The following is an 18,922-nucleotide window of genomic DNA, read 5'->3' on the forward strand; positions in this document are numbered from 1 at the left end:
TGATGTGGCCGTAAAATGCAAAATATAGCTCTTACACCCTCAAGTTTGGTGTTGACGTGCTCTGGCTGACTTCAGGCACACGATGATTACGTAGAATCTGGATGCGGAGGTGATTTCGCCGAAAATGTAGCTTCTGTGCGGAGCAGATGTGGAGCCCATCCGAGCCGTCGCCACACTTCGTCGTCTTTTTCTTAAGTCATCAAACATTCTATAGAATCGCCATGGATAGTGCTATTACACGAAGAAGTAAATCGATAATATTTATTTATTTATTTATTTATTTATTTATTTTATTTATAAAAGACCATCAACAGGCCCAAGCAGCGTTGTTATGTAAACAAATTCATCTGCTGGGAGCATTTTAGGACGCATCTCTTTTTTACCAACCTGAGTATTTTAGGACGCATCTTTTTTTACCAACCTACTATGCTTTTTTCCATATTGAAAACAATTGAGCTTGTTGACTTCCACAGTTAGGTTGTTTAGAAGTTTCGTCCTTGGATTTGAAGCCTCTACTACCAACGTATCACACACACACAGACACACGCGCTACACTAAAGAAGCAGTTCATCAAACTGCAGCGCTCCACTCCAGCACTACAGCGGCCACCTCAGCTCGATTTCGGCCGCGTCTATAAGTTCATTGTGCATGAAAACCTTTGTTGCTCATAGAATAACCAGGACGACGAAAGCGGACAACCACAAGAACAGATAGGAACAAACGCATAACGTTTATGTCTATTTTAGTTGTTGTACTTGTCTGGTTGCTTAGTGTCCGCTTTACTTTACCACCTAAGCACCAACTTCCGCGCAACAAGCTTTGCATGGTGGCTCAACTGATGAAGTAGTGGCCTACGCAGAAAAGAACTAGACCAATCCGGTGACATGAGTGTCAAGGATCCTATCTTCAATCACGTTTTGCACTTATTATACAGTAAAAAAGAAACGAAAATGAAACCGCAGTTATAGTCTAATTTAGCAACCCATGTTGTGCATGACAGACAGATTTAGTTTAGCGTTTGCAAACAAAAGTAAACACATTACGTGCGTAAAGAAATAGCGCAGTCCTCACTGCGCATGCTCCGAACGTTATTGGGCTTCTGTGGTTTACGTGTGACATGATAACGTACGTTATTTTGTGAGTTTATCGTGCGCAATGTTTACGGAAGCTAACAAATAGCATTGTCGAACATGGCTTTTCCCATGGCTCCCGCTTCAGCGTGAATTCTCGTGAAGGCTACGCTGTCAACTGCGTTCATTGCCAGTAGTTATTGTAATTAGATTTCGCTTTCTCTAAAGTCTCTAAAAGGCTAGTTATGAGTGCATAGCGCTCATAACTAGCACGTTCATTTTCCGAGATCGTTCGGCGATTCTGGTGCCCGAAGGCCTAACGAGACTCGTTCGCACAGCAACAGCAAAAGGGCTGCTAATGGAGTGGCACGACGCACCTGACGGCGCCCTGTTTTATAACTTCTTCACGTTTGCGTTTCCGTACGGTAAGCTAAAATACTTGAGAGGGCGCGCACCGTAACGTATCGTAACGTACCGTAACGAACGAACGAACGAACGAACGAACGAACGAACGAACGAACGAACGAACGAACGAACGAACGAACGAACGAACGAACGAACGAACGAACGAACGAACGAGCGAGCGAGCGAACGAACGAACGAACGAGCGAGCGAGCGAACGAACGAGCGAGCGAGCGAGCGAACGAACGAGCGAGCGAGCGAGCGAACGAACGAACGAACGAACGAGCGAACGAACGAGCGAACAAGCGAACGAACGAACGAACGAGCGAACGAACGAACTAACGAACGAACTAACGAACGAACTAACTAACTAACGAACTAACTAACGAACGAACGAACTAACGAACGAACGAACTAACTAACGGACTAACTAACTAACTAACTAACGAACTTAACTAACGAACTTAACTAACTAACGAACGAACGAACTTTAACTAACGAACGAACGAACTTAACTAACTAACTAACGAACGAACGAACTTAACTAACGAACTTAACTAACTAACGAACGAACGAACTTAACTAACTAACGAACGAACTTAACTAACTAACTAACGAACTTAACTAACTAACTAACGAACTTAACTAACTAACTAACTAACGAACTTAACTAACTAACTAACTAACGAACTTAACTAACTAACGAAGGAACTTAACTAACTAACGAACGAACTTAACTAACGAACGAACGAACGAACTTAACTAACGAACGAACGAACTTAACTAACTAACTAACTAACTAACTAACTAACTAACTAACTAACTAACTAACTAACTAACGAACGAACGAACTTAACTAACGAACGAACGAACTTAACTAACGAACGAACGAACTTAAGTAACAGTGATAGTTTTATATACGAGACACTTAAAAACCACACAAAGGCAAGCGCTGAGAAACATGCAATAGCATTTCAGTGGACACCAGGGCATTGTAACATTCCTGGCAACACAGCAGCCGATGAAGCAGCACGACAAGCACACCTCAAAGATGATGTGTTTCCGCTCCCAATATCAACGAATGAGTTACGTTGCATTATAAGGACAACGTCTTTCAAAATGTGTAGAAACACTTGGTTTGACCAGAATTCCAAGAGCTCGGACTCATACCATATTGATCCGTTCATTAAAATCAAATTTTCATTATCGTTAGAAAAAACTATATAAACCCTTATTCATCGATTAAGGCTAGGCACTGCCTACACAAAGCATTTCTTACACAGAATTGGCCGTGCGGAAACCCCTGAATGTGATTGTGGATTTGTAGAAGTAGATATATATCACCTCCTTCTAGATTGCCCACGTCACAGACACCAAGATGCCGACTTAAATCAACCCTAATTAAATTAGACCGCGGACCTTTCAGTTTAATGAAACTTTTGGGTCCTTGGCCAACAACGTCCTTGCAGAATAGCGCTTTAAGGGCACTAAAGACTTTCCTTGAAGACAGCGGCATTGTTGGACGTTATTAACGCTTTTATTGTTCCTTTCATTTCATTGTCGCTGTATATGCATGTATTTGTGAATTATGTTGACTGTTTTGTTGTGAATATACGTGATAATGCATTTACACGATGAATGTACGACCCGCTGACTAGAGACTGTGTCATTAGGCGACAGTATCGTTTGTATTTTAATACTTTTATCTACATATCTGTGGAGACATTTACCTTGTATAGTGTATGTGCCATGTGTTTATTACGTCATAGTCTTTCTGTGAAAACGTTGCGTGATAAGTCCTGGTGCTTCTGTGAAAAGAATATTTTATATGTAATCTTTAACCCTGTATGTTGCATGATGGACCCATTCAAGAGATAAGGAGCAGCCGGCACCTTAAATTGTGCGTCAACATCTCCTTATATCATATCAATAAAGAAAACGAAAAAAAAAACTAACTAACGAACACGAAATCAGAGGAGGTGGTCACAGGCCGGAAGGAACATGTTCAGATAAGTAGTGGCTGCTGAGGCTATTCACACCGCACAAGAGGCTACAAGATGTTGAAACCGACATTCAGCAATGTTAACCGAGTGTGAGCGCGATATTCACAATAGAGCTCCGCACTCGCTGGGGCCGAGCGAGAAACCACCACCCGTGGGCCGTGCGCCAGACCGGGCCGGATAAAGCAGCCTTCGCGTTAGGCTCGGGCTGGGCCCAGGCTGGAAGCTCTGGGCTTCGGGTGGGGGTGGGGTTAGAGGCGGCGGACTTGTTGTCTGATGCACTCTTAATTTGGGTAAACATAGGTTGCGTATAAATATACGTTTCAGATATTTTGTCGGGAGCAAGGGTTGTCTTTGGGTGGGACAAGCCACTTGGACATATTTGATCTGGAACAAAGAATTTATTTTTCTTGTTGCTGTTTGATTTAGGTAACACGGGCGCGTAGTAAGTTGGTCAGCTACTCGTTGCAGTTAACTTATTTACCTTGCATTGCGAAAGTTTTCCAGTAGTACATTTATATCACTATTTCTTTTTTATGTGCTCTTATTTGCATTCGTTATTATTCTATTCCAAACGTTATTCTATAATGGCACTAATAAGTGTAATATAGTAATTTTTATTGTGTGTCGTCGCAACAGGGTTCACCGACTACCAAAGCGGGGAAAGTTCGTTGAAGCCTGGCGCCGTCCACAAACACGAAAAAGTGCGCAATGACTCGTGACTTAGATTCAGTAGATCAATATTTTATTGCGATAACAATTATAGGGACACTCCAAGCGCATTTCTGCCGTTGGCGTCACCGTCATCGTTTCCGTCGCCGTGAGGTTCTGTACAAAGTCCAAGGGTGATAATACCGTCGCTCCGCGTGCTATGGCTCCATCCAGTGAATAGGCGCCGCCACTGAGCAGCAGCGGTTCCACGCTGCTCAGCGCCGCCTGTGGCGAGCGGCGCGACACTGGGAAGGTTGGAAGACCGCGAGATTTAAACTTCGTGCACATGTCACCAAAACCAGCACGTATATCCGTCATTCGCCGTTTTAGAGCGCAGCTCTTTGGCGTCCGTTCCTGGGTTTCGCGTCGTAGTCGGCGTTGTTGTCGGCCTCGTAACCAGCTCCGCCCCCCTTTCATCCCCCCAGCGCTAGCAGCGACCGACTGATACCGCTGGATGCCGCTGACGCCGCTAGAGAGTCAAGATAACGTGACTGCATAGAACACCGTCGCCGCCATGCAGAAAGAGGAGGAAAGGGTCCCCCCCCCCCTGTTCTTGTGTGGCGGATAGGGTGCTCTTCAGTTGCCGACGCGCCGGTTATTTCACGTAGGCCCCGGCACGTCGACGAATACGTGACCACCTTCCCACGGCTAGACCTGGTTCTTAGCGCTGCGGAAGCGAGGGTATCATATTGTTTGTGTCGGCATCGGCGGCGTTGTCCCTGAAACCAACTCCGCAGCTGGGGTTGACTCACTATCGGCGTCAGCGGCATCAGTCAGTCGCTGCTATCTCTTCCCTCCTCCCTTTATCGTGTTGTCCGCTTGCTGCGCGCGCTTCTGCCCCCATCGTTTGCCGCTGGGTGTACACGCCGCCCCCCTCCCCCCTCTTCCTGCGAGTCTCCGGTTGTCAAAGCGCCGGCTCGAACTTAATTCCTTTCTTCGCTCCTCCTCCAATGCAACCCCTGTGCGGTGGCAATCAGAGAGCCAGATCGGTGGCGGCGGATCTGTATATGTGCACCGCCCGAGCCGAAATTGCCGCTGCCGTTCGCCCTGTGCGGTGGCAATCAGAGAGCCAGATCGGTGGCGGCGGATCTGTATATGTGCACCGCCCGAGCCGAGATTGCCGCTGCCGTTCGCCACTGCGAAATTATCTGCCAGTTCTTTCTGAGCCATGAGTGAGACGACCGATGGAAGTCCTCCGTCTGCTGCTGCTGCTGCTGCTGCTGCTGCTAAACGAGCTGCCAGAGCAGAGGCCCAGCGCCGTCGCCGTCAGAATCCAGAGGTGCGTGCCGCCGAAGCAGAAGCTTACCTAGTGGAGTCTTTGTTAAAGGAATACGTGTGAAAAATAAAAAAAAAATTCTGTGATAGCGCATACATGTGTTGCTCGATTTCTTTGCCTCAATCTATCGAAAAGGTGAAACAGCTTATTTGCTGCGCTCAAATTTCGCATTAGGAAGTAACGTAATCGTCGGTAATTTTTTTCGTGTACATGAAGGTGCAAGCGTGGTACTCGGTAATGTCGCAAATACTTTATGCCGGTGTAGGCGTATTAAAGGAACAGGAGGGTGCTTTCATGCTGCTGTGTTAAACAGGAGAGACAAGCTGCACGCTACTTCACATGTTCTCTCCCCAAAAGAAGTGGCCGGCCTGGACGTTCGCGCGAAGTGCCGTTCGCAGCAGGGAAAACAACTGCACGAAGTCATCCTGCACGTGAGTAAAGCCCGCTGTGGCACTAACATCGAAGTCACTAAACTGCCACTTTGAAAACGTTGTGCTTCAAATAGGTTGAAATTTCAATCGACGCCTCGCTTTTAGCGATGCATCCATCATTTCGCTCTGGCGCGTTACAAGCCGCGGCCTATCATTTGATGCCCATTTGATTGTTACTTTATACCCCTGACACACGGGCAAAACTAAAGCCCTTCGCGGCAAACCCCTTTTGTTACTCTGAAGGACCCTTTGCAGAAAGGAATTGCGCCGATGACGCACCGCACCGCACTAACTTTCTTAGGTGGTTCCTCAGGAACGCCAAAAAAATAATAATAATAATAAAAATAAGAAATAAATAAAATACCGCTGGTTGCTAAGCAGCAGGAGAGAAAACATTTGTTAAAAAGCTGCGTATTTGGATTACATTTAGCTATTGTAGAACCCAAAAACATTTTTTTTCGTTGTTGATGTCTCATAACACGCATATTAGTTTATTTTATTCGCGTTTTGCGCTCTTAGCAGCAATTTAAATTGGTCCAGCAACTATGTACAGTGGGTGTTTTGCTATGCTACAGTGTAATAGAATAGCTGCTTATTCTGGTGCTGGCCACCTTTTCTGTCGCCCTTTTTTCCCGTCTTTTTGTCCCTGCCTTCGTGCATGCAGGCGTAATGCGTTTTATTGAATGTGTTATTCGCACAATTGTGATCGCGTGACAGAACTGCGCATTTTCATCATGGCTCAGCGAAACACAAGCGATGAAACAAGAGTTGAGGTCGCTCTGACGCTTGCCTCTCTCGGATCTCTTGAAGGTGAGATAAGCGCAGCCAACCCGCAAGTGGAAACCATCAAACGTCCACTCTTCATGAGCATGCTTCATGTTGACTGCTTCGGCAGTGTCCCCTCGAGCCCCCAAGCGTGGAAGGTGGGCCAACCTGCGCAGTGAACGATGGTTTCCCGATGCTAACACACCAAAGACGGCGCAGCACATGACACTGCCGGAATTCAACATGGCAGCACTATAGCAACGTGATGCGAGCGTTTGAGAGTATAGCTAGAGTAAATCTTCACTGTTCCACAAATCGCATTACCGCTAAAAATTAAAACATTTTCGCAATGTAAAAAAATGCTGATGGGGCACCGTAGTTGACAGTGGCAGGTTTCTTTCTATTGACGAGTTGTGCAGGCTGTGTGCGAGAGTAACTCCTTTTCCGCTCGAAAAGTAGATGCGCGATCTCCTTTCCCGCAAAGGCACTTTGCGTTAAGGGAGATACTCGTTTATCGTGTGTCACTGCGCTTGAACGCATTTCCGGTAGATGTCCTCTTACCTAAAGGACTTTAGAGTGCCCGTGTGTCAGGGATATTAGATCGCCATACAGCCAGGTCTGAGCCGGGTACAGAGGCATGGTCACTTTGGATAGCGATTTTGTCGATGTGTTCAGTCGATCGCGATCCGCGCATCGAGTTCGAGCTTCACGATCGCAGGCTGTCGTCAGAAACATCATGCCGAGGGAGCTAAAGTAACTCGAATTAAGTTGTTGGACCATGTAGCAGTGACCATGCTTGATCGAAATTGAAAATTTTGATCCGGTCAGGCGCGATATTGACTTAAAGAGATTGTGTGATACCACGGGGCTCTAACGTTCTGTGTGCTTCGTCGTCATCTGGCACGGCGCCCAGCGAAAGCTTTTGCTGTTTTGGAGCAGTTGTAAGCGGTCTGTCATGGCTCCCTGCTGAACACAGAACCGGGACCTACTTGACGACGTAATCGGCGTAACTACGAGTCGCTTTGCGCGGCAATTAATTAAGACAAACGAGCCCTGATTTATCAGGCCTTTTTATTTGTCAGATTATTCGCCTGAGCTTTGCACACTTCGTAAATGTCCGGAAAAAGCCCGGGGTTGTGGTCGGGATGACTTTTGATTGTGCTTTTTTTCGCCGTTGATGAAATAATTAGAGCGTATCCTGGTTCATTCGTTTGGGACCCATCTGGAGCCATCTCCAGCAGAATAATGAGATTTATTAACCTCGATATTTGAATTTATCTGACGTGAATGTTCGTTTTTTATCATGTCTAATGATCGAGGTTTATCATGCCCTTTTTATAAAGTCCGATTTCGCTTGCGAAATCGTTTGCTTGAATACGCGCTTTGCTTTTGCATTTCGTAAATGTAAAGTCGCAAGAAAAATCGCACCATGTGAAACTGCGCCTCTGACGCCAGCAGCCGGAACGAGTATTGTCTATGAATTAGTTCTCGCCAGCATAAAATAAGCATCCTCGGCATAATATATTGCTAATCACAAATGCCGGTGTTATCATGATCGTACCAAATACTAAGCCTACACTAAGCATTGGTCAAATCAACACAGTCATGTTAAATGTATTTTAAATGTTGAGCAGCTGACCCGACCATGACCGCTAGCGTCGCTAGCGGTCACGCACGCGTAAGCCAATTTACAAAATAAAACCTTCTTAGAAATATGATGACAGAAGCTGACTTATCTTACTCCTCTCGCAGCTGCGATCCGTTTCTTTCGCCGTTCTAGTTCGTAAGGCCTGATAGGAAACATGTACCAATTTATCGTGGGCTGACCTTCGTGGCTATGAGTCTCTTAGGCAGCAGTATCGCCGGTTCCACCTGTTCTTTTTTGTGCCTCCGTAATTTCGACGCTTGCCCTTGAAGCGCATGCCATTGCACTGTCTTAAGACGTATCCGAAAAAAAAGGGGGGAGGGCTAATTAACAAACCAAAACGGCGCCAACCATGGCCGACACGAAGTGCAGTGCGCGTGAAATAATACGCGTCGAGCGGGCCGAGCTACACAGCCACCTTCTCAGGGGTGTCGCTTCTCTGCGGCAGATGGCACCAGAGTAGCCGCAAACTCGGCTACACGGAGCCTACGCGCGAGGGGAGCCGACAGACGCGGCTCAATATCGCACGAGCGAAAGATACGATATCGGGGAGGAAGCGCGCCGTCTCCTGTAGTGCGCGAGGCACCCAACGTTGCGATGCACCGGCGGGAGTGGAGAGAGAGAGAGGGTTGGGGGACAGCTTTCTACTCCGGCTGCAACTGCGCATGTGACCGCTGCGGGCGGTCGCCCGGCCATATCTTGAGAGCGATCTGCGTTGAGGGCAGAGTCTAGGTGCGTCGGCAGCTGGTAGCTTTGTGCGTGCTCTGTGTTGCCGCCGCTCACTTTTCGTTGAAGTGAGATACAGCACGGATGTCATTTCGCTTGTTGCTGCGGCCGCGTTTCCTCACGCCAGCGTTTTGACAGCAAGTTTCCGCGGTCATCGAGTCAGATGTGTTCATGTTTGCTCGTGCACCATGCTTGCTAATTTATTTAGTGTGACTATGTTTACAAGTTTATACGGCCGATAAAACTACTACCCTTACTTCGTATAGCTGCCCACTAATTTGCTATCGGAATCGATCCTTCGTTTTTCTGGCGCAACTGCGACTTTTCTCCCCCCATGGCTCTGTTATGGCTCCCAGTTTCCATGTAACGCGGGATGAACGCGTAGTGTTTGCTACCGTGCGCGCCCGCATGAACTCATGCGCTAGTCTTAATATTGGACTATATGCTGCGAGAGCTCCACGGGAGTGCCGTAACACCGTTATTAACTTCAGGGAACACTGATCACGGACTGTGTGTCATAAACACCAATTGTAGCATGAGGAGTCAGCAGATATTTCAACTTATGGGACTGTATCCCCGTACAGACACACGCTTCACATTCACTTGCACACGCACAAAAATAATAATGAAATAATGGTGTTTTGTGTGCCAAAACCACGATCTGGTATGAGGCACGCCATAGTGGGGGACTGCGGAATAATTTAGACCACCGGGGTTCTTTAATGTGCACCTCATTTTAAGTATATATACACGGGTGCTTTCGCATTTGGCGCCCCATTGAAATGCGGCCGCCGCGGCTGGGATCACTCCATCGTGCACACGCGTTTGCGCCCGCTTGTTTGTGAGTACCCGTGTCTCCGCATGAGGGCGTGTGTGCGTGCGTTCCCGCGAGCGTGTCACTATGCCTGCGAAAGTTCCCATGCTTACACTTTTCATCGTGGACGAAAAAGAAAAAGAAAACCCACGTAATTTCGCAGAAAAATAAGTAATGGATGCGACAGCTGAACGAGCGCTCCTCGTTTAACCTTTATGTATGGTCACCTGTCTCCACCTTATGGCCGGTTCTAAAGCAAGTTACTGAAGGTTAAAGTACACGTTAGCGAAGTATGCGCCAATAAAACATTGGCTAATGCTATGTGAAATACCTGGCTCTTGAGGGCACCATGCGGGATTTTGCGGTCGCGCCGGGCCGGGCCAGGTCGTGTAGCTGAATTTTTTTTTTTCAACCTCGGGCTGCACTTGGGTTTCCCTTTGGGCCACCGGGCCTCATTTGGATGGATAAACAAACTTTAACAAATGAGAGGCCAATAATGGCCCATGCCGTGCCCTAATTCACAAGAATCCTAATCTATTTGCGCACAGTACAACGCTAGCATCACAGCATACACTATAAAAATAAACGAAAAAATTAAGTCAAATATCGCCTTTTGTGGATCATCTGGCAATAAAAGAAAGAAAAAAGAACGACAAATTCTCGATGATAAATAGGACCGCAGATTATTGCTTGTTAAGATCACTTAAGAACATTGAAGCGAAGCTGAAGATCGCAAAGGGAAGTAAAAGAGCTATTATGTGCAGTTTCATTGTGTAATAAGAACTAATTATGTATAGACTTTAAAAGTACAATAATAAAGCTGCTATCGAGTGGTGGGTGGTGACTTAGTTTCAAGAAAGATTAGTGCTGAAGAAGGCGTTTTGTGCTTCACGTTATCTCTTTACATATTTTTCTCTTTTGCCTATGTGCAGGTTCAGTACCGCACTACAAGCTCATTGTGACAGGGTCGTAGTTAATTAAGAGGGCAGGAGTCATTCTCTTTGGTCACCACAGACACTGTTCTAAACTACATAAATATCTGGAAAGCAGTCACCGCTTCACACTTCGTCTGCGTTGTCGTATAGTTCCTAGTCCAGTTATTGCGCCTTACCCATCGCCAAACAATCGAGTATTCTCCAGAAACGCACTGGCCATGATGAGTTCATAGCGTGATCTGCCAGCCACCGCCTATGGATTTCTTTTTCTCAGCCCACATTTGTCATTTGTTTAGTGCCCGGGATTTCAGTTGCGCTTCGTCGTACGGTGCAATGGTCGTACAGGCAGCGTCGAGACTACTATGTGGAATGTTAGAATCACACATCCGACGAGAAACTTTGTGTGCGTTGACGAGGGAAGCAAAAGTCCACTCTGGTTGTGCAATCAAGACGTGTCCTGAGTGCTGCAGCTCCATCCCATCTGCCCGCTAGCACGGGGCCATTTGTAAACAGGGCGCGGAGGCAGCCACAACCAATGAGAGGCTATTGCTGCTCGCGAAGTGGCATTGCTTGCGGAATCGTGTGAGAATACGCTCTGATGATAGCCTACGGACTGCTAGAGTTGTATAGCTGGCCACCGCGTGGCAGAACAATCGTGACAAAGGAAAACGATGCAGAAAAAGAACAACACTAGAGCCGACTCTACTTTCCGCCTTTCTATGCGTGCCACCAGACGGTGCCTTCAACGAGAGAGCAAGGAAGAAAAACGAAGCAGGGAAGGCGATAAATTGTGGCCTCGGCTAGAACCGCACTCGCGCCGCTCGGATTGCTTCGCGAAACAACCGATCGCACCATTCTCGGCTTTCACGCCTGATGAATCCGGCGATAGAGGGCATCGGAAGGCGGCTACCGTCTCGGTTTTTATGACACGAGCATATATACATGCCGCGCTCATTGCCTACGCATCCTTACTGAGCTTGCGCTTGTATGGGCTCAATCTTTCAAGATCTGCGGTGTGATCACTGTCGGCCGCCTGCGCACGTACTCATTGAGAGAGAACGGAGTTGAATTAGGGGCACGCCTTTCGGCCTAAGTGCGTCTTGTGTGCAACCGCAGCAAAGGTTGTGGGTGGTTTTCAGAGACGCTGTATCTGGGCGTCTGTTGTTTTCTGACGAATCGCGAGCTTAACGCTGTTGACTGAGAAGCATCGCACGCACACATAGACAGAAAGGGTGGGCACCGGAAGACAGAAAACGTCATTCAGGCCGTTAATTTTTGCTCCAACGTATTTTTGATTAAAGAAAGGAAAGGATGGGAGAAACAAACAAACAAGGCTACACGCAGAATACTAACTATTAGTATCTTGTGGTCATTTCCTCACAAACTGTGTAGCGGTATATAGCGGGTACAATAGCAATCAACTAATAAGCCAGTAGAGGGACTATAACTCGGTTTCACAAGGACGCCCAGCTTTATTATGGAGATAAGGCGTAAGAAATGTGCTCTGGAGATTTTTTACTTTTGAGCGATAAGGCAGGAAAAATATGGGTGCAGTAGAAGTGTCAGCACAATGGAGGCATTCATTATGTCTAGTTTATTCACCGCCATTATTGCTAATGCCTTCGTAGACATGAAGGCTGGTTGAGTTGCCGCGACAAATAAAATAAGAAATAGTGTGAAGCTCCCAAGTATCACGGCCGTAACCACACCTGCTGTGGAAGCATGGAAAAAGTAATCAGATGCATTTCGCTTGAATTAAGTACAACGCATTTTCTTTTGAAACCCTTTCACTCTGCTGTGTTTACGCCTCTGGGACGACGGCACCAAATATAAAAAGGAGTGGGCCTTTAGAAAGCATGATACCAGGAGCAAAAATTGCAACGGACCTAAGAAGCGATCCACGCCTTCTATATTCTCCTGACTCCACTTCCGGCTTTTTCCTCACCACATGTTGTCATGCGCTTCTTTTCTTTTTTTCTTACGTAAATGTTTAGCGAAAGATAGCTCGACCCGAACTTCTTCGCTTCTTTTTCGAACAACTGGCACTAAAGCAGTCCACGACGATGTGAGCTATCGACCACGAAGATGCGGCAGCAACATGAAGAATGTCAGACCTCAGAGCAAAAATACATCTCTAGAAAGAGCAATGGAAGGGAGGGAAGGCAAGGAAGTAGGTAAACGCGAAAAACTTCACCCTCCGTGGCTGCGATGTTGCTTGATGTCCTTTGAAACTCGAATCGGCCTATTCTTTGTTTCTTTTGTCTATATATACCAGTTCTTCTTTCGTGAATTTTGGTGAGCATGCAAGTTTCGTCAGCAATGTCGTGTTATTTTTGCGTATAATTTAATTTCTGTTGCTTCAAATACCTTAGGTGCTCAGTTTAGTCGGCGTGCAACGACAGGTAGACTCGCCTGGAAGCTTGGAGGCGTAGTTTAGAGACAAGCCGTTCACTCAACGCTTATCGAGCATCAGCAGAATTTTCTGCTACATAAGGAACAGTTTTGAAGGAGAGTTTGAAGATGCTCTGTGTCACTCTAAAGAACAGCGGGTATTAAATTAATTTTAAGAAATTATGGGGTTCTACGTGCCAAAACCACTTTCTGATTATGAGGCACGCCGTAGTTGAGGACTCCAGAAATTTCAACCGCCTGTGGTTCTTTAACGTGCGCCTAAATCTAAGTACACGGGTGCTTTCGAATTTCGCCCCCATCGATATGCGTCCGCCGTGGCCGGGATTCGATCCCGCGACCTCGTGCTCAGCAACCCAACACCATAGCCACTGAGCAACCATGGCGGGTCCCAGCGGGCAATAAAGGAAATGGAAAGGAGCACCTACATTTACCTCCACCTGCATCACGATGCTTCCCGCGGCATGGAGTTTTGATAGTCATATCCTGCCATTTTCTTCTCTATTATTTGTATTCGCCACTAAGCACCATATTAATTATCTGGCAGTGACGTAACTCAGTCCATAATGCATGTACAAAAAGTACCAACCGCAGTTATTGTATAGGTCGAGGCATAAAGCGGTTCTTTGATATTTGGGTAGTTTTTATCTATGATTATTGATTTTGCTCATTTGCTGCTTAGTACCATCTGTCTAAAATATAGATGGTTAGCCGTGCAGTTCCCATAGCCGCCACCTCGGGTTGCTAGCGCGTCCAGGAACTACGTAAACAGCAAACGTGTAAGCAAGCAAAGCCCGTGTTGCGCTAAGAAACAAATCGATAACAGGTATAATTTGATTAACCATGGTCACTGTCACAAAAATATCAAAGTACGCGTTTTAATATGGTGCACTGACGTCATCGTGGTCGCCCCGTTCTGTTAAGCGGGGGCTACATGGGGCGTTTTTCTCCTGCGATTATCGCGCGCCAAAAAAAAAAAAAAAAGAACGCGCTGGTGGGACGCCGGCCAGGCTACATGAGGCTTACGAGCGGCGAACGCCGCCGCAGTGTGGCCAGACAAGGCAAAATGTTTTGGCTACCACTAAATGAACGAACAATGCTTATATGTTGTTTGCTTGTGTTATAATTAATAAATTATGCAATAAATACCCCACTAATATGTCTATACACATTACCAGGTATGTTTAGTATTGTATCGATATTTTTGTGGATGTTCAGCGGAGAGAGTTGGCCGGAAGTGTTTCGTCTGGCGACCTTGTGCGACTAAAACGGGTGTGCGGATTGCGCAGAGTTTCAGCGCACGCGCGCGAAGTGTTCAAGGGACGGCAAGGAACGGTGAGACGGCTGGCCGCTCCCACCGAAAACAGACGGAAGTGACTCCGACAGGCACTTCCGGTAGCGTCAGACGCGTGCGCGCCATGCGCGCCGCGTCAAAATCTAGCCGGTCCTGATCGGCGGCGGCGGGCGTCTTTCTCGACGCCGGGCGTCAAATCGGCGCCGTGAGGCGAAAATCGCCTCAAAAACGCTCCATGTATTCCGGGCTTTACTAGCACGGTGAGAAGCGGCGTTCGTGATGTCACATGAGAATGACCTATAGTTGTATACAAGTGCACGAGGAGTCCGTGCTTCGCGCTTTGTTTGTTTAGTTCGTTAGATTACTGTGTTCTAAGCGCTCCTAAAGCTCTAGCATTCGACTTCGTGAGGAAGGTAAGGGACATGCATTGTGAAGAGCGAACAGTAGCTAACACACCGAAGCTTGTGGTATGCAGTACAACATTGCTCTGCGCTGACTGCCTTCTCACTGTTGTTTAGCAGGCAATGGCCACGCAGACTGCGCTGCTGGTTCAGCACACACCATTACAAATACTCCCGACAGGAGCGATGCATCAGATCTGGTGTAGAGATTTGCGTGGCGCGCGCAGTGTGTGGTATGGACCGGTTCGGAAATGCAGTCAGCACCTGTTAGCAGTTACGGTCCAATAGGAGAGTTTTGCATATCATGTGGCCTTACCATGCGTGATAGGGCATCTCTACACCGACTTAGTCTAAGCGTGGCAAACACAAAGTAGTCCCTATCCCTATTTAATATCAAACAGATAACATTTCCACTGTACCCTGGGGGCAAATTATGAGTAGATATAGCCTAACTAATCTGCGCTTGCAGGCTATGTAAACTACAAAGAACGGCCTTAATGTCCGCAGTCAATCCTCACCAATTGTCATCCTTTGAACTAAGACACGTCCTCGGCCCATAGACTAGCACTGCATTTGCACCACCCGCAACGAAGGTCATTTTGTGTTTTCTTATATAGGCAAGTACTGGTCTCACTGCGAGACCTTTAGCTTAGTGTTATGTGCCAGGTTTTGTGTATGTTGTGAACGGCACACATCATTTCATTCCCCATCCTATCCACCTGCACTAGCATGCTAGGCGTGCCGCCAGGCAAACCTCTTCAGGATTCATTAAATCTTTCTTCAGCAGGCGCTACAAACGCGGTATTCGTAAAAGACATTCATCGATTCTCCTAAGAAATAAAGGCTCGCTGCCGAGTCTCTGGCCTAATTATATGCTCAGATTACAGTCAAACGATTAGTATTGTTTCTGGTGTCAAATTTTTTCATGTTCGTCATGATTTGTTTAACGCACACCTTGTAGCCATTCTGTGAAACAAGGGTTCTAGATACATCGAAGTCCACAGCCATAATAAAGGTTTGACACTTCATCGTTTACATGCGCTTTTAATATTAGTCGCAAAGGGGACCCTAATCTCGGAGAGCCTTGCCAAAATGTAGTAGACTGCCACCGTGTAATTACACATGGAAGAGCAATTGTAGTGTCAAGAGATCGTTACTCGGTTGACGAGGTATGTATATGTGAGCGCACTGCTCAAAATATCAGCTCATTGGCATAATTTTGTAAAGTCTTACCGAGGTCTTATTTCGATGCAACACCAGTGCACTTTTCTGCCTTGACAGCTGTTGCTGATAATGCACTAGATCAGCTCATAATGGGTACTGAGATGCGAAAAGGAGACAGAAGAAAAGAATCTGCTAAGATACATTTCAACAGAAAACAAAGAACGTCAGCACGCAAGGAGAATACAATTTGATCGAAGTGAAAGGAAAAGAACAGATCATTGTATCTCCTCTTTTAATTATATAATGAGTTTTCGCGTCCTGCGCTTTGTACAATATTTGCTTCCGTAGTTTAGTCAGTGACTTGGTTTCGCTTCTTTCACTTTTTCTATTATTTATCCACCCCTGCCCCACATAGGCCATGATAAATGTGCACATAGCTTTTTAGAAGGTGCTCGGAAAGTATTCAAAGCAACGTCTGATTGTGAAGCTTGAATTGAACGTCCGCTATATAAACATGAAAATTTGAGTCAGCCTTACTTATCACGGAAGTCAATACCGCCTATCAATTTTAAAACCTTCCATGAAGTTTGACTACTCATATGATAATAGTTGCTGTCTTTTGCTAAGATATCTCATGGCGCGATTAGCGGGCTTCCTGTCGGCATTATTGTCAGCCAGCATATCGGCTTTTTGTCCGAATGAGCGCGCGGCGCAAGGGCGCCATCTATTAGTACTCTTCCTGGCACACACACATAGCATAAGTAAACGGAAGCAAAAAAAAAAAAAAAAAAAGAAAACGAAAGCACGCGAGCATTGCCAGGAACAAAAGAGTCGTGGGAAGCCCGAGGGGCTCCCGACTCGCCGCAGGACATCGTCCTCAATGCGCGATGCAAGACCAAGCTAAAAGAGAGGAGCGGGTACCCCGATAAAGAGGTGGCGCTGTGTCCGGTGGCAGGACGCAAGAAGCGGGCAACACACACGCCTTGGCACTGTATAGAAGAGGGCCTCATTAAACGCCACCGGCGGGCCTTTGTTTCCGCTCGAAGGATGGCCATGCAGGTCCCCTCGTGCCTCTGACCCCATCTCGGAAGTAACGAAATTACGACCCAGCCCTCTCGAGGTACGCTCCCTTTTGGTGTGCACTTGTGCTTGCGTGCTTAGCGCGCGAGGGAAGGACGCCTGTGAGCGCGCCAGACGGCCATGTCCGAGAGCGAAAACAGTGCCGATAGGAGCACGCCACTGACCGCACACAAGGCCAGTTCGGCGCAGAGAGCTAGGTAGGAGGAAGCAACGAGGAAATAGAGGGGGAACTGGTGTCATGGGAAGCCCTTGCGTGGAGTATTACGGGACGAAACAGATATAGAGAAGGGAGATGAAATAACAATAGCAGAAAGACCAGAAGAAACAAGGCACAGGGAAGTGCGATCTTCATTGACAGCCTTATCGAGTCAATAGCCGTTAGCATAGCCGAAGGAGTTGTCCTAGCTTTCTGTGCATACTCGTAGAGAAAGAGTGGCTTCTGCTTCTCGGTAGCAAATGTTCCAGCTGTCGACGATAAACGGCGGCGCTGCTCTGAGGAATCTTGTTTTTGCTTTATATCGCTCATTTTAAAACTCCTTAATCTAGGCTACACGCCAACGAGCACAGTTATGAGGTAGTTTGGTGGTTAAGGTCGGCGTCATTCAAAGCGTCGCTCGCGATTGTTTGTCCATTCTGGAAAGGAAGCTACACTGCCGAGTACGACCAGCGGTCAGTTAAAAGATTCAAGTAATTTATTGAAAAGGAGATACCCCAAATATAGCTCCGACGTTTGTAATGTTAACGAGCTGTTTGACAGTTCGTTAGGCGTGACCCCCGCACGCAAACTTTTGCCAGCTCTGCGTCATGGCATTAGCACAAGGTTCGTTAACGCCTATGCGATGGCGGTGGCACGTATTTGCCTTTGGAACAGCGATCCAAAAGTTTACTTGAAGGGACCGACGCCGGGACCATAGCATTCTCGGCGAGAACGTGGAATAGATAGATATAAAGAAAGAAAGAAAAGCAGGATAGAGAATGGGTAAGTGCACAAATGTTGACCAGGAAAATGCCACACATAAAAGGCATCCTGCCGTGCGAAGGATTAAGGCACGCTGCACTGAACTGTTAGTCATGTAGCGAACTAGTATTCGAGATTCAGTGGGTATCTGCGCTCTACATTTCTTTTCGTTTCGACTTGTAAAGATAATGATTGACAGTGCAAGATCGGGAGAGCTGGATCAGAAGCTTTTACTCCAGTGCGTTGTAAAATAAAGTATAATTCTGTCCTCTTGTAGCGTGGTTACCACCAGTTTGCCTTTACACACGGCTTGCTTAGTGGACTTCCTTGATGTGGTAATACCTAAATGTTTTAAACGAAATACTCATCATATTTAACGTCCCATAAGAAATACAATAGGGCTATGAGAGACGTCGCTGTGGAGAGCTTCAGATTAATTTTGACCACCTGGGGTTCTTTAGCGCGCACTTAAATCTAAGTACAAGGGCGCTTTCTTTTTGCCTGTAGCCTGTATTGAAATGCGGCGTTTGCAGGCGGGAATTGTACCTGCGGCTTCGTGTTCAGCAGCAGAACGCCAGTGGGGCCGCTGCGCTACCGTGACAGATGATAAAGCAAAAAAGGTGAAGCTAATGCGGAAGAGCCCTTTGGGATGCATTGACTTATTTAGCTGTTTCGAGTTCACGCTTCGTGTGTAATTTACAAAGGAGCCCAATAACTGACGCAACAGTATTCTATATTTATTTATTTACGGTCCTCAAAATACCCCTGTTGCGGGGTTTTACACGAGGAATGGTTAAGCGTGCATAGAAAGAATTCAACAACAGGGGAGAAACACTAAATA

This window comes from Dermacentor variabilis, chromosome 5 (assembly GCF_050947875.1).
Source record: "Dermacentor variabilis isolate Ectoservices chromosome 5, ASM5094787v1, whole genome shotgun sequence".
NCBI classification, from domain to species: Eukaryota; Metazoa; Arthropoda; class Arachnida; order Ixodida; family Ixodidae; genus Dermacentor; species Dermacentor variabilis.